This window comes from Trachinotus anak, unplaced genomic scaffold (genome assembly GCF_046630095.1).
Source record: "Trachinotus anak isolate AG129_WGS33_773 ecotype Australia unplaced genomic scaffold, CSIRO_AGI_Tana_v1 ptg000001l, whole genome shotgun sequence".
Taxonomy (NCBI): domain Eukaryota; kingdom Metazoa; phylum Chordata; class Actinopteri; order Carangiformes; family Carangidae; genus Trachinotus; species Trachinotus anak.
This window is the reverse complement of record NW_027273852.1, coordinates 13,312,234-13,328,410: the sequence shown is the minus strand read 5'-3', so window position 1 is coordinate 13,328,410 and position 16,177 is coordinate 13,312,234. Positions and strand designations below refer to the sequence as shown.

General features: G+C 40.8%; 1 protein-coding gene across 6 annotated transcripts in view; it reads left to right on the top strand.

The window, feature by feature from the left end:
* il1rapl1a (interleukin 1 receptor accessory protein-like 1a) overlaps positions 1-16,177 on the top strand; it is a 254,557-nt gene that overhangs the window by 72,387 nt on the left and 165,993 nt on the right. For 2 of the 6 annotated variants that reach the window (XM_071478324.1, XM_071478304.1), the window contains exon 1: positions 13,936-14,603. The exons of 1 other annotated variant lie outside the window; for it this stretch is intronic. The gene's annotated coding sequence lies outside the window, so the exon portion shown is untranslated. Of the gene's footprint in view, positions 1-7,454; positions 8,063-13,935; positions 14,604-16,177 lie in introns of those variants that run through there. 3 more of the 6 variants (XM_071478315.1, XM_071478275.1, XM_071478295.1) reach the window with 2 other exon arrangements.

The following is a 16,177-nucleotide window of genomic DNA, read 5'->3' as shown; positions in this document are numbered from 1 at the left end:
CTTATGACCTTCAATAACTTGCTGCCTTCTGCTGCCACTCCAGGTTTTGTGTTTCCATTTGTCCTTTGAGTGTGTTGTTACGGTTGGCTGATTAGAGCGTTCTTCTCACCGCTCCACCTTTTCAGTATGCAGCCTCAGCCTGTGCCTTTAGTTTTTAACTGATTATTTAAGAGTGGGAGAGAGAAGAAGCCACACTATCTGATACGATTCAGAGCTGCTTTTGTGTTGACAATGAAGAAAAAAGTATGTTAGATAAATGTAATTCAGTGCGCTTAAAAACAAATGATGTACATTGTTAAAGTGGAGAGTTTTCTGTCTTTGAGCATCAGTCGGTGTCACTTGGCTGAGCCTGATTATGTTTTGCCTGGCTCAGCTGACTCTTAATTGGAATGGTCATGCACACACTGAGCGACAGAAAACCTGGATGTTTGTTGTCTCAACCGCATCTGCAACCTTTTCTTTCCAGACAAACAGGGCAGTGACGGTAACACATGAAATGTGTCACGATGATGAAGCTGCCGAAGAGTGACAAAGAGGAGTGTCATCAACTACTTTCCACTGTAATTATTGAAATTGTAGCTGGCAGCTCGGGTGCTCTGACATTGTATCTTTGCCTGTCTCTCTCAGCCATTAGCCCAGAGTGAACCAGAAACACTTGATGCATGAGTGACACGGTGCAAGCAGATGTTCCAACAGCTGTTTTCAGATGCTCTGCCACTGACACAGAGAAAAACTGCATGCTACCACAGGACTGTTTCTTTCATGCACACAAACAGTCAAAATGTTTTTTTTTTCTAAAAAATTGTGGTTCTTGGGTTTCAGAACTTCAGCACTGTGTGATAAAAAATACTTCCTCCTCATTCATATGAATGGGACCACTCTGATGACCCAGACAGGGTGCAAACACAAAGAGCTCTGGCAAAAAAAAGGCAGGGGCTCCTAGCAAAAAAGCTGGACATGGTTCAACATTGCCAAACGCAATGTGACATCATCCAGCAAGGCGCTGCAGCAGCTGAACAAATACATACAAGCACACAATCCTGGCAGATTGCTTTGTAACAATAAATGTCTTAATGTTTACTTAAAGAAAAATCATTTCTGTCAAATCAAATTGAGACCAGGAACTCAGAACGAAATTCAGAGAGAGGGGTATGAGGCCTCTTGCCGGAGTTGAACCAGGGGCATTGCGGGTATGTGGTGTGCACCTCGACCATTAGGCTTCAAATGCACTTCCTCAGAATGCAATTAGATTACATCCTTTTTACATACCATATTTTGAGTCACACCATAATGACATTAAATCCTCCATAAATATTGCCAATATAATAATTGTACTCAATATCAGAGGCTGTAACCAGACCCCGAGTCTCCTGGAAATAGAGATCACCGGGGTCAAACATTCCCTTTATTATTTATACAACAACAGTGGCATCATGTCATGAGTGTTTAGCTGTTTGACTATAAAGTGGGTGGATTGTACAGTCCAGCCCATAGCTGTGTGGCTTCTCCTGCTTTGTCACTGAATTATTAATATATTTCTGCTGCTCTCTTCTTGTACCCTCCCCAAAGGGAGGGTGTGTGACAAGTTTGTCCAAAACCCCCTGTCGGTCAGCAAAGCTCAACGGACAGACTTCAACTGCTTAATTAGATAGATAGATAGATAGATAGATAGATAGATAGATAGATAGATAGATAGATAGATAGATCGATAGATAACAATAATAATAATGTTAATAACTGTGGTACTCTGGCCTCCGCCTATGTCAGACAGTTTAAGTGCAGATCTAGCATGCCTCTACCCCCTGCTGTAGGGCTTCTGATACAATGGAGCTTAAAACAATGAATAAATCATCTCTGTAGCACTTAAAAGCACCCCTTTTGTCTTTCATACTCTCGCTGTTATCGCTGTTTAATGTGAGAGAGCAGAAGGTAGAGAGACCCAGTAGAAGGAGAAAGTTGGTAGAGAAGCTCTTGTCTCTTTTTCTCCTATCTGACCCAAATTGGGCCTGAAACGGCAGGTAAGTGGGCATATTAAAGTAGCATATCGGAAGACAGCCATTGTTCTCACTGGGGCTTAGGGTTGAGGATTTCCTGTTGCTTTGGCTGCAGCAGGTAAGCTACTTCACATCTGAGGGCGGAAGTACATCATTGGATCAGACATTTCTCTCGTATGGATGATGGAACTGTCTCTGTGTGAAAACCTTAGACAGACAGATTCAGACATACTGTTTATATATACACAGTGTGTATAATAAGAGAGAACCTTTGTGTCTCTCAAAAGACAGGGTGTGAAGCCGCTAGAGGCAAGGAGACTAAGAGTCCACTTTCATCCGTCTCTGCCCTATGTAATAGTCTGTAATTGTTTTACACTGAGTGCTGACGTCCTGCGGGCTATTCAGGGAATGAGATGGATTTTATTTCCATTTTCAGTTCTATGTGGATGAGTCCTGGCCTGCACGACTAATAAGCAGATCCGCCACACTTTAAGGACTGGCTTAATTACTGATTCTTGGCTGACCTTGCTGTCTGAACTTTGCTTTAGAGCATCAATTGTGGCTCATCAATTTCTATGTTAATGAACACTAGAGGCAATAGGGAGGGACAGGGATAATTGACAATTGTTTTCAGACAAAGTTGATGTTCCGAAGAGGAGTTACGTGATTAAAAGACTGTTAAGTAACCTTGTGTTAAAAGAGAGAGAAATAAAAGACATAAGAATACAAATGTCCTCAAATGGTCTACTTTTTTTGCTCTATTTTTGCATGATTTCGCATCTGTTGTGGGTCACAAAAGAGGGGTTGTTTCTACTGCATTTATTCTAATAACCATGTTAAAGTATAGCAAAGCTAGACATCTCAAATAGAGCACAATTAAACACCAGCGGAGAAGAAAATATTGACATCTTAAATCTTTAGTCCTAGTAATCCCTCACTGTTCTTTTGCCTCCTCTCGTATTTTCCATTCTTCATTTGTCTTACCTTTGTGTGTTCCTGCTTATGTCCTTAAAACCCCTTCATAAAAGGAGGTGCTCAAAGTGCACCTCAGTGCCCTCTTTTTCATATTTTACTGTCAAAATTCTTCAAAATCATTCTAATGTTATATCGTTCTGTCCGGCTAGAGCGCTTGCAAGCAGCATTCCACTTGCTAATAGCCCTTTTCTACTGCATGGTACCAGCTCAACTCAACTCGACTCTACTGGCCTTTTCTGGTTTCCCGTTGGGTAAATGTTGTGGATTGTACCTGGTACCTGGTACTTTTTTTTCAGGCTATACCAAAAGTTGACACAAAAACACGACAGACTACTGATCGGTCAGAGAGGAATGTCACCACTGCGTCAACAAACCTGCCAAGCGACTGTACACTTCTCACCGTAGCCTGTTACATTTCTGTTAGTCCATTAGTTATTAAACTTTACTTTCACTATGGCAACCCGCAGAACCATGCCTTGGTTCTTCATGAGTGTGCTGCGCTGAAGATGACATCACAATAACATTGTGTGTTATTGCTATGGTAACGATGCTGCATTGATGGGGTACAATCTGCAGTGGAAAAATACGCACCTGATAGCAAAAGCAAGCAGAGTCAAGCAGAGTTGGTGCCATGTGATGGACAAGCGCTATAACTGTCTCCTGAAACATTTAGCTTCTTCAGCATCGCTGCATTCATGTGATATCATTCGGAATATAATTATGAGCTGCCTAGTCAGAAAAACCATTCAAGTCAGCCTCCTCGTTTTGAATCTGGCAACTACAGAATTCTCAGCAACCTGCTGGCAACATGGCCGAAAATCCACCTTTGCCAGCTTTTACATCTATATAAAAGGTGATTTTACAACCACAATGAATTCAGCTAATTTAAAAGGAACTTAACACTCTTTGCTTTTGTTGGCTTCCACTTATTAAAGCCACAACCACTATAATTATGTTACATAAGTAGCTAATTTAGGCTTTTTAATTTTTTTTTTTTAAATAAACTGTACTTTGATAAAACTATTATTAATTTTGTTGGTTGTTATATGTTTGATTTGATGTATTTCTTTTTTTTCCCATTTTGTGGAAAGGAACGTTTATTTATAAAAAGGGACCAATGGATACCATTGTATAATGTTTTTAATTCTTTTATCAAACCCACCGCCACAGACATGCACACATCAAACATCCCACATAGGGCACATGTAGATAGAGCATGTATGTGTTGCTGCACCTGTGGGATTCCATCACCCCACCTCCCCCTTTCTTTCCCCTTCCCCAATCTTCCTGTCCTCCTCTCTTCTCTTTTCTATCTTTCCCTGTATCCATTTGGATTGAAAATACTGATCTGGCTCCAGTCTTCTGATTAAAAGGAAAATCCTCAACTGGGAATCATCAGGAATGCTCCCATGACGGCTCTGCACGCAGGCTTTTGATTGGCTGCTTGATGTATAATTCAGGTTAGATGGGAGACCTTAATGAGACTGGCTAATGATGTTGACAAGTGTCTCAGCGTTGATGAAAAAGCCTGCACACTCACTCGTACCACAAATTCATTTAGAAAAACAACATAGCAATCAGTCAAAATGTTTCAAAATGGTTAGCATGCTCATATAGCGTCAAATTCTTTAGACTCTAACACCAAAACATCAGAACCAAGAATATGCAAAATTTATATGTGGTGCAGCTGCATGTTGATAGTTTTCCATCATCTCAACTTTATATATAACATGCATTTATGTTAATGTATGTCAACTCAAAATATAATGGCTATGTGGAAAGATATGTGGGTATAACATTTTTTGAGTATTTTAAATATTTTGATGTCTTCCTTTCATGTTGACTACAATTGTATATTTGTACAACTGTCCCTTTCCTCTTTACCATTTTTGATTGTATCCTATTTGAATTGTTATCTGCTTGACATTTATTTATTACCCTGGGCAGGTTCTATGGTTTGATCGCTAGTTAAATTAAACATTTAAACATTTTCTTTTGACGATGATCCAACTGCGATCACAGTGTTGTTTATCTAAATTAATTTGTTGTTTGAAGTCAGTGTGCGTGCATTATTTTTTTTCCAGTGGTGCTGTTTTCCAGTAGCCTTGCACCTACGTGTGATGTGCTCCTTCCAAGTGCCTCAGCATTTCCCACCACAGGCACTCACAAATGCATTTTCAAAGCAGTGCTTTCAGAGCGCTACTCACTGAGCGCTTTCGTCTTCTCTTCCCCACTGTTTTGAAGAGATTTTGCTTTCACTGGTTTTTATGCCTTGTGATAATTTCTGTGAGTTGGAGATGGTTTGTTGATGAAGCTGCAGAGGGAGAAAATCTAGTTCCCTGTTGAAATATTTAACAGTGCTCAGCATGCGGAAAGAAGCTACTGTAAGCTGTACAATGCCATGAATGTTACTCTAGCTTCTCACAAGCTCTCAGCACAAAGTAAAATAACAAGACAGTGAAAGAAGTGGACCAATAAAGTGGTTATTCCTGCAAGGTCTTGTTATGAAAACAGTTTTACACTCCAGAAGAAACAGAGAGTGAGTGGGGAGGCGGGAAGGGGAAAATTTCTTTTCTTTTTCCAGTATACTAGACCCCTTGTGCAGAAGGAAAATTTGTGTATTTTTTGGGTTTGGGTTACATTGAAATATTGAACAGGTAAGCTGTGTTCCAAGATCTTCTGTCATAACTAAATTTCACCAAAGTGTTTTTTTATTTTGAACATCCAGCAGTGCGGGGTGCATTCTTGTAAAAAGCCCAGACAAGCTGTTCTGAATCTACCACCCCCTGTGTGTCCTACTCCCCTTAACTATCTCCCCTTTCTTGTTCTGCTTTTTAAAATGAGGGTTCCCTTGCTCTCTGACTGAGCAGCTGATCAGGTGAAATTTATGCTCATGCCATTTCACACTACAACATCAGACAGCTGCACTGTCGAAATTGAAGGTAGTGGCAATGTGATAAGGAAAGATGCTACTGTGAACAAGAAAACTTTATGCCAGCTGCCAAAATAGGTGATCACACATCATCAAGGAGATGAACTGGCCAAAACAATGAAATCATCAGCAAGTATTTTATGTTTTAAAGGTCAGACATGCACATTTTGGTAGTATTAGTATCAGTCTTTGAAAGAGCACACCAAGCAGAAGGTTTTGAAAAAGAAATGAACATTTAGCAAAGCAAACCTCTGAGGGATTGATGACAGTATAAACTGTTTCTCCTTCTGAAGTGTTGATTTTGGTCGGTGGTGTTCTCTGGCTGTCTGTAGTTTTGTGTTGGCACAGATGTGCATACCAGATGAGCAGGGGAGATGGCATCATCTCTACAATTACAGGAAGGTCACGACCTGCTGTCACAGCAACTGCTTGGCATCCGTTTGGAATCTGCTTGGCACCAGCAACCTGCAGATTTCATAAACCTGCAATTAGGCAATGGGCATGTATCAGTCAGCACTCTGTGTGAAACATCTGCTTGTGTGTGTGTGTGTGTGTGTGTGTGTGTGTGTGTGTGTGTGTGTGTGTGTGTGTGTGTGTGTGTGTGTGTGTGTTTGTACATTTTCAGTTTGTGTATGTGTCACAGTAAAATAGATATATATATAGGTAGATGGATAGAAATGACAGACAGAAAGGAAACCGTTTGATGAGAGGAGACAGAATCACTTTGTTAAACTGAGACACAAAATTATTAGTTATGTCCTATTTGACATATATTAGCACAAAACTGACTTAAATGTGAAAGTACTGTTATGACAATATCATTTATAATTGATTTTGCTTAGCTCGCCAATTTGGAACGACCTGTTCCTCTGTGATCCTTCACCTGTTCCACAGAGAATCAGGTTTGTGCCTCAGTGTCTATGAAGAGCTTCACAGTGAGAATGATACACTGCGATTTCACGTGTCGCATTTAGATTCTACCCTCCTCTGTACATGTGCCCCTGAACAACCAGTTGCTAGTGCAATGTCCCAGTTTGAAAAAGGACATGATCCCTCACTGGCTTCCCATCTGAGAAAATACATACTGTAATCAACCATTTATTCTTGTAATCACTCATTTAAATTGGAATCAATATTTTTATATTAATAATAGATGAAATGGCTATCTGTAATGTGACAAACCCACAGAATTATTACCCCACTCTGCAGCTCCTCTCACCTCTACATAAAGTTTTAGCATCTTTCAGCTCATCAATTTGGTTTCACAGCCTGAATTTTACTGTTTTGGTTGTGTCTCATTGCTCACATCAGCTTCGTTTCCAGTCACAGTAGGCAGCTGTTTTCAGCAAAACACAAATCCAAAAGTCACAACACGAATTCAAAAGTGCAAATTAAGCCACAAGAGAAGTGAGCAGCATCCATCTATACTATTGGTCCGTGTGCTGGGGGACTATTAATGCTTTATGCTTTATGCTTTAACCACTCGGTTATCCAGTGTCCCCCGGATGGTTTCGACAGACAGACTATTTTGACTGAAGTTTTCGAAGGTTCATAGCAGGTTTACATTCATCTGACTGACAAATGTTGCCTACAGTAAGTGACTTAATTCTAATGTTACTACATAGCTTACTTCACAATAACCTGACATTGGATGGCGGAGTACATAAATATGAAAATGTAAACACAACGTTTCACTTCTCAAACTTCTTTGAAAACTGTCCCTGTCAAAATAGTCTGCCCGTTCACCGGCAATAATAGTCCACTGACAACCAATAGAATAGATGGACCTCTATTCACTTTTGTTGTGGCTTAATTTGCATTTGTGTTTTGGCTGCTGCATTCATGCTGTTGCCTTTGCATGCATGTTGTGGCTTTTGTATTTGTGTTGTGGCTTTTGCATTCCTGTTGTAGCTTTTGGACTTGTGTTGTGGCTTTTGCATTCATGTTATGGCTTTTGTATATGTGTTGTGGCTTAATTTTCATTCATGTTGTGGCTTTTGCAATCGTGTTTTGGCTTTTGCATGTGTGTTGTGGCTTTTGTATTTTTCTTGTGGCTTTTGCATCGTGTTGACCCGTCTGGGCAACTGTGAAAACATTGAATTAGGACTGTGAATTTGGACTTATGTTTTTCAGGTGGCCAGAAGCAGAAATAGTCTTCTGGGTAAGTAAATATCAACTGTCTGATAACATGTTCACTGTGATAACTTTATAAGGTTAGGGCTAATGCTGTGTTTACAATTAGTTGTGCTGGCACAAAGTGGGCAAAAAAGCAATTAGTACAAGTTTTCATATCTGAATTAAGATTAACAGTTCTTAAATTAGCTATTTGTAAATTTTGCTATTGCTACATAGCCAACATTAGCAGTCACAGTTGTTTGCTTCCAAGTCTTGCTGCAATCTTCGGCCATTGCAGCATTTACAAGACAAGAGGCTTTAATACGCCCTCTAAGCAGTGCTGCTTCTTCAGTGCAGACACGACACAGTGACTTGGTTTCAAAAAGTGACAAGATGGGCTGACTAGTTCTGAGCTAGCCGGTTACCATGCAATCTTCAGTCGAAGAAATGATGGAAATAGAGGCGAAAACAAAAGGGTTGCTTTGCACCATTGGAGACAGCTCTTGGTAAGTAAAGGAATGAACATAAAATGTCTCTTCTAGATTGGTAGTAAACAGCTGTTAATGCTAACATTGGCTATATAACAATAGAATATCGATAAATATAGCTAGTTAGATAAAACTAACAAATAGCTCCTTTAATAGATAAACTGTAATGTCTCACCATGAGCATCCCCATATATGTATCAATTCACCTTTCATTAGTATTCAGTGGTGGATATGAATGTATTGAACTGCAACCACTGGTGAGGATAAAGTCTTTATCCATGTAGATCATAACTTCAAAAAATATTCAAGACGAAAGAAACAGATTGAGGACTTTTATCTTCTAATCGATTTGTCTGTGTGTGGCCTAACACTGTGGTACCCGCATATTTCACATGCCACGGCCACATCTGTTCTAATGTATCCTGTGTTCCAGTGAGAATTCACATTATTCTTTCTTATTTTCAATTTTGAACCAAGGAATAAATTGTTTCTTAATCTGATTGCATTCTAATGCAAAGTCTATTTTGGTCTGTACAGGAAAGTGGGACATGATGCTAATTCAAGATATTGCTTTTTAAAGCAAAGTTGGTCTCTTTTTGAACTTATTGAGAGCTTTTATATGGAGCCGTTACTGTACTGTCAAAGGAACTGCTGTGCAGAGCCATTTAGTTGAAGGAAACTAGACAATGCAGCAGCAGCAGAAAAAAAAAGAAGTGTGGGAGTAAGATGTGATGGGGTCCCATGATCTCTCAGCAGTTACTATGGCATCACCCATGCAACCATTAATCAACCGAATATTCAGCAGCGCAGTGCAGTGCAGTGCAGTGCAGTGCAGTGCAGTGAGTGAGTGAGTGAGTGAGTGAATTTTTTAAGGCGAATGAAGAGGAGGATTTATGTCATATCAGTCAGCCTCTATATTTTCTGCATGACGGATAACGGTCAGGTACCTACTCATACTCGGAAAGGAAAAACTGTGGAGGCAGATGCGTCTGTGACGAGTTTCCTGAGCCTGGGGCAAGTGCAGTTATACAAGACAGCCCTCTTTTTTCCCAGCTATTGTACAGATGCCGGATGGGATATGATAAAAAATGAGGTTTATCCTCATATTGACGTGTGTCTGATCTGCACTCACACTGCATGTCCTTGTGCTGTTAGACTCATGAAAACATTTATTTATTTTGTATTACTTTTCCGGTCTTCTTTTTTCATTACATCATTGTCACACTGGCTGTCGTCTGGTGGTAATTTACTTATGAGGGATAACATGTAAACCTACTGTTAATACCTACAATTGAGATGACTACCATTTGAAAAGGGTTGATGTGTTCTTAAGTGATTGACAACCAAAACAAAAGTCCCATGGCAAAATGGATATTCTCTCTCAGCTGTCATTTTAATTTCATAAGAATATTTCACAGGGTACTTTGTTTTAAGCAGCTTTCCTGCATTGCAGCATGTCAAGAGATCATAATTAATACAACAACAGTTTTCAGTATTTTCGGCCAAAGGAAGAGTAGGAAAGAGAAGAGAATTTCTTAATAGACCTGTATTCTTGTACATTTCCTGGGATGGAAAGGTGGTGCTGTTGTAACATGCCATGTAAACAATAACGGTTAGAAAAGGGAAAGATAACTTGGTCATCTGGATATAGAAGACAGCTGTCTCATTTACATATACAAGGTTTATCAAGAAGATATTTATAATTCACTGTTTCAAATACTTTGCAAAAATCAGTAAATATGGTTCCAGTAACATGACATTTAATTTCAATGGAATTCAATTTTATTTGTATAGCACCAAATCATAATATACATCATCTCAAGGCACTTTACAGGGTTAGGTCAAAACCTTACATTAATGTTGAGAGAAACCCTGTAACAGTTCCCACAAAGAGCAAGCGCTTGGTGAAAAGTGGGGAGGAAAAACTCCCTTTTAACAGGAAGAAACCCCCAACAGGATCGGGCTGAGGGTGGGCAGCCTTCTGACGCGACGGTTAGTCTTATAACTGAGATAGATTTTAGGGGGGTGAATTTCAAGCATTAACATAAAATATAGGTTTTGAAATTAGCTTATTAACCTATATGATACTATATACTCGCTTAGTATATGTTAGGTAAATAATGATCCTGTAAATGAAGTTTTGAAAGAAATTTTTTCCAGATGACAAAAAAATGCTGGACATCTGGAAAGTGATATAAGTTCCTGGATCAGCCCATTTAATCAGACTGGTACCAAAATGTAATAGGTTCTTCCCTGGCTGTGCCCCATCCCTCCACTAAGTGTGGTGCAAATCGGTTTATTAATTTTTGTGCAATCCTGCTGAGAAATAAATAAACAGACATTTGTGAAAACCTAACCCTCTCTGGCGGAGGCAACAATGCATCTGCTCATCAACACTTACACTCACAACAAAATTTGAAATACTAGAGCTGAATCATTCACTATTGTTCTTGTACCTGTGTGCCCACACAGGTGTTTTCACCTTATTCTGGTGGAAATTAAGTGATGTAACTGGACTTCATGCCCAGTGAGAGTCCTAACAGCTGCAACAAACCAACAGGAAAGTTGTCGATCAAGCAAAGGAGAGGAGTGGTCTAAAAAGCTGAAATATTTAAATCACCTGTGTGACTTCACCGTGTGTGTGCAGTGCTTTTAAAATCCAACTGAAATCACATTTAGTCATCAAGTTTTATTTACATAGCTCAATATCACAAATCACAAATTGGCCTCAAGGGGCTTTGCAATCTGTACAGCATAAGCCTTTGATTTCTTCCCGAACAGATGGCCTAAAATAGCAACATTACAAAATGGGAAATCAGAATGACAATATCATAGATGTAAACATACAAATAATCATTTTTTGCAGTCAAAAATGATGTTTTCATTATTATTATTAATGGTTTGGTTCAGTGAAAAGGAAGAAAAAAGGAAATTCTCAGCTTGACAGCAGCTGTTAGACTGTGACCCATAACAGTGTTGAGTCCAATAGTGTTTCACTGTCACTTCTACTACTTTGAAAGCAACTAAGCTAATGGCTAGACTTCAAAAGAAACGGACATTGAGAGAGAGAAGGCAGTAATGCAGTGTCAAAAAGAAGGAGAAGAAACTGAAGGATGCAAAGCAAACACACACTGCAGGTAGCTTACAAGTCATGGTCAGTCATTTTGAAGGACCACACTAACATCTAACTGGACGTAAGTGACATTTACAGCTAAGTTTACATGCTGTATGATGTGCTGCAGCCTAATAGCTTATTAGCTATATCCTGCAAACTGACATTATGCACTTTTCCCCCTTAATTTTTGTTTGGCAGTTTCTTCAACAGGCGAAGCTGTGGGAGAATACGTGTGTTTATGTCTGGTTTCTTTGGTTTCGTCTTTGGTTTAAAGAAGCAGTACGCTGACTTTAACAGACAAAACAATGCAATTTCATTTTAGCTGGACTGGATGCAGATGTGATGTTTGTAGCACAATGGCTCAGAGTAGGCCTATTCTTCTCCACCACGTAATGCTACGTAGCTACTCATGATATAATGTACAAGGGTTGGAGTCGTATCATTTTCAAGATCACTTGAACATCAGTGTTTGCCTCACACAAAATAACAAAGTGGCCAAATAGAAGACACAAGCCACATTCAAGAGCCACGTTCAGGGCTCCTCTATGTGGGAGACAATTATTTTCAAATCAGCTGATCCTCATCTTTTAAGTATTTTCTCTTGCAAAAGTAAAAGATATTGTTACCTTCAGTGATGGATAAACCCCACCTTTGTGTGGCTTTTTTGAGTGTGGCGTCTTCTTTGCCTTGTTCTGGTGTGGCAAGCAGCAATGGGCTCATTGCACTGGCCCTTGAGGCTGTGGTACTTGACCGTTATTGAGAACCTGTTGCGTTTTTTTTTTTGTTTGTTTGTTTTTTTTTTCACACCAACAGCCACAAGAGGCAACAATGAGCCAATTACACACTTGAATACAAATTTAGAGATATATGCTTTATAACAAGTGTTTTCAAATAGTATTAGTTCTCTGGGAGCTTCTTGGGCAGCCTCCCATGCAGCAGATGAGTCTTGAATGGGGCAAAAGGAAAACCACAAAAGTAGAAAGAAGTAGTAAGAAGTAAACTTATTAATCTTCTTGAGTTTTTGTTACCTGCTACATCAACTGAATATAACTATTTAATTTTTTACATATACGAATATGTCACACATTCTTATCCTCCTGCATTGAGCTTTGTCCTGTCTTTAAGAAAGCAGCAGCAGGCTCTGGAGGTTATAATAGGGGGAAACACAAGGCTGGATTATCAACTGGGCAAAGCAGGCACTTGCCCAAAAACCCCAGATCCCCAGAGACCCCAGAAGCCCCGGGTTAGCTACATGTATGAATGTATAAAATGTCAGTATATATTAAGAAACGGGCCTAAACATATTCAAATTGCATTTGTTGTCTAACCAACAGTCAAAAACCCAAACAAAAAAAACTTTAAAAATGGCTCAATTAACAAAACTGGAGGCAACTAATTAAGTAATTATTTCAGGTTAAGAGTGTTTGATGGTTTCTTGGTGGCAGGTGAAATAATAAAATTGTCATGTAAAGTCGGGGTCAACAGGGGCCCCCCCAACAGGTTAATCCGACCATAAACAGCAGATAAACTATATGTTGCTGCGTCTACAGGCCCTTGTCCTTCATAAACATACTGAATACTTAAAGTTATGTCACCTTATGGACTCCTAGCAGGATCGTAATACAACCACCACTGTGGTAAAATATCTCCAAATGTGGCTTCACATGTGTTGAAAGAGCGGTTTCTCCTGTGGTCACATTTTGTCTATACCACTTCTGTAAACACCACAAACAGTTTCTGCCAGGATCCTTTGATCACTGCCTAACTGCATGACAACATTTAACTGGATTGATTTCCATATTGCTCATTACATCAGTCGCCTCTGTTTTGCTTTCTGCCACAGCTAGAGCCTAGATCTGGCTACAGTATCCTGCCCTGCCTGTGCTCTTTTTTCTTTTCTTTTTTCTTTTTTTTGAACTGCAGCAGTGAAACAATTTAAACTGGGGAAAAAAATAGAGCAGCGTTTGAACTTGTCTTGCACAAAATCATTTAATTTGCATGGGCATTTAACATGAATGAAACTTTCTTTGAATTCAGACTTTATTTGAAGCCTGTCATACAGGCTTCATACCCCCACCCACCCCCAAACAACCACACACACACACACACACACACACACACACACACACATTATCATCATCATCATCATCATCTCCCTCTTCCAGCCAGTGAGGACCCTTTTTGCTCCTCTCGTCCTGCTCAGCGCTGGAGCTTTGAGCTGAGTTATGGGTGTCTGCTGGAATTTTTCCCCCTCATCCATCTGATCGATGAAAATGACAGAGTGCAGGTGCAGCCGAGGCGTGTGTTAGATCCAGCAGGGGACGGTGTGTGGTGCACTAGGACCGGGGAGAGATCCTTCTCGTCGTGTGCATTGCAACTACAGAGCGGAGCCGTGGAGGAAACCCCCCCATCGGATCTGGCCATTATATCCATACATTTCTTTTCCCCCCATCTCCACCGCGACGCGGCTGAGTGCAGAGGATCGCACCAAACAGTGCGTCTGGGATGGTCAAGCCCCCAGGAGAGGATAAGTAATAAAGACCGATTTGCGCAAAAGTCAGCTGTCAGATTTTTTTCTTTTTTCTTTCGAAGGGGGGGGGGGGGGTTGATAATTTCTCAGCTTCGCCCCCATTCGTTTTGATGTATATTTTTTTTTATTGGTTGTAGTAGTATTTTTTTTTTCTTCTTCTTTTTTTTTTATTTCTACCCATCATCGTTTTATTTCAGGCGCGCAAAGTCACATCTGCGTAGGAGAGCGCTTGGCGCACTTCTTCCCCAAAAGACAGAGACAAGATCTCCATTATTCTGTTTGGATTTAAACCGGACGACTGGCTGAATGGGTGACCTCGCAGAAACACAGACTATCACTGGCTTGCACCCATTTTATGGAAACGTGTTTTCTCTATTGACTTGGAGTTGTGATGTCCAGAGCCTTCCCCACTGACTGACAAACGGCGTTGTACCATTTTGGAATCGAGTTGAAGGTAGGCCAGTTTTCCTCTTGGCTTGCCGACCTAACACGCTTTTTTTTTTTTTTTCCTGATCATTTGATAAAGTTGGCAGACCTCAATTTACCTGGTTATCGATTATTGCGGCAGTGAATCGATCGCCTGTGACTCTGGGTTTATGTCGGACACTTGCAGCAGTATTTCTAGAAAAAAAAAAAAAGAAAAAAAAAAAAGACGGTGGTGATGATTAAATACTCATCACTTTAAAACGGCTCTGGGCCAGTTAAATGCTTTCAGGAGGAGAAGTTCAGCACCTGTCCCTGTTGCAGCAATGATATCAGGTCGAACACGGATCAATGGAGGCTTCAAACACCCAGAAAGCAATAGTTAAAGAAATGAGAGTGTTTTGCATGTCTGTCTTTTTAGGAGTGAGTGTCCCTGTTCTGATACGTTTGTTCCTGAGCTCGGTCACGGATCTGCCGGAGAAGCCCTCTGCAGTGCAGCCTCGCACCGGCCCGCCGGGCTCACTGGGGCTCGCTGAGGAGAGGATTTAGATAAAGGTGTAAGCGAAGCGGCAGCTTTGCCTGAAGACAGTCTACCAGTAAGCCTTCTTATAAACACAATCCCGGCTTTATACGGTGGATACGGGCTGCTGGCGGCACCGCGGCGACGGTGTAACAACAAAATAGACCCAAGTTTTTTTTTTGTTTTTTTTTTTTAATGGTTGCGCCACAAAAAATAACTTATCAGGTTCGCTCTCTCTCTCTCTCTCTCTCTCTCTCTCTCTCTCTCCCTGTTTGTTTGTTTGTGTGTGTGCGTGCGTGTGTGTCACAGTGATTGAGTTTGGATGATCGCGTACGAGAGAGTGCGTCACTGTAGTTAAGCTGAATCAGAGACGAGCGACAGGAGACGCCGGGTTATTACGGTGATTTAACAGTGTCTGAGTGGCAGCTCTGAGCCTCATCGGCGGCCACTCCAGCACACTCGGCTCTCTAAGCATCCCGACCCGCACTGTGTGCGAGTTTCCCACGGGCACAAGCGGCGCGGTCCCTCGGGTGGACCCGCGAATACCGACGCATGACGCAGGTATCTGAGTGATGATTGATGATGATTTATTTCATCCTATTTCTGGAAGTTCGCCCGGATCAGAGGCGCCATGAGCATTTTGAGCGGCCCCAGTTTTTAGTGGAGACCAGCTAAAAGTGGTCTTGAGGAGAGACGGCAGGAGGTCTGTCGGTCAGAGCATGTACTGTATGTGAGCGCAGGCTTGTGCCAAGGTGGCCTCTCTCTCTCTCTCTCTCTCTCTCTCTCTCTCTCTCTCTCTTCCCTGTCACACGCATCAACAAGAGAGAGGCCAAGTTGTTTCCAACTCATTTCAGCTCAACCGACGCTGCCTCGCTGGGCTGCAGTTTCAGAAAACACCAAGCCCGGGCTCATACACTGTTAATCAGAGCAGACAGAGTTTTTTTTTTTTTTTTTTTTTTTTTTTTAAGTTTGTCAGGTGACCTATATCTATCTGTGCTGGCAGAGACCATGCCAGAGGCCGTTTGGAGGTGAGCCACATCTTCAATTCACGTTGTTAACCATTAGAAAGTCATGAAAGGAAAAAG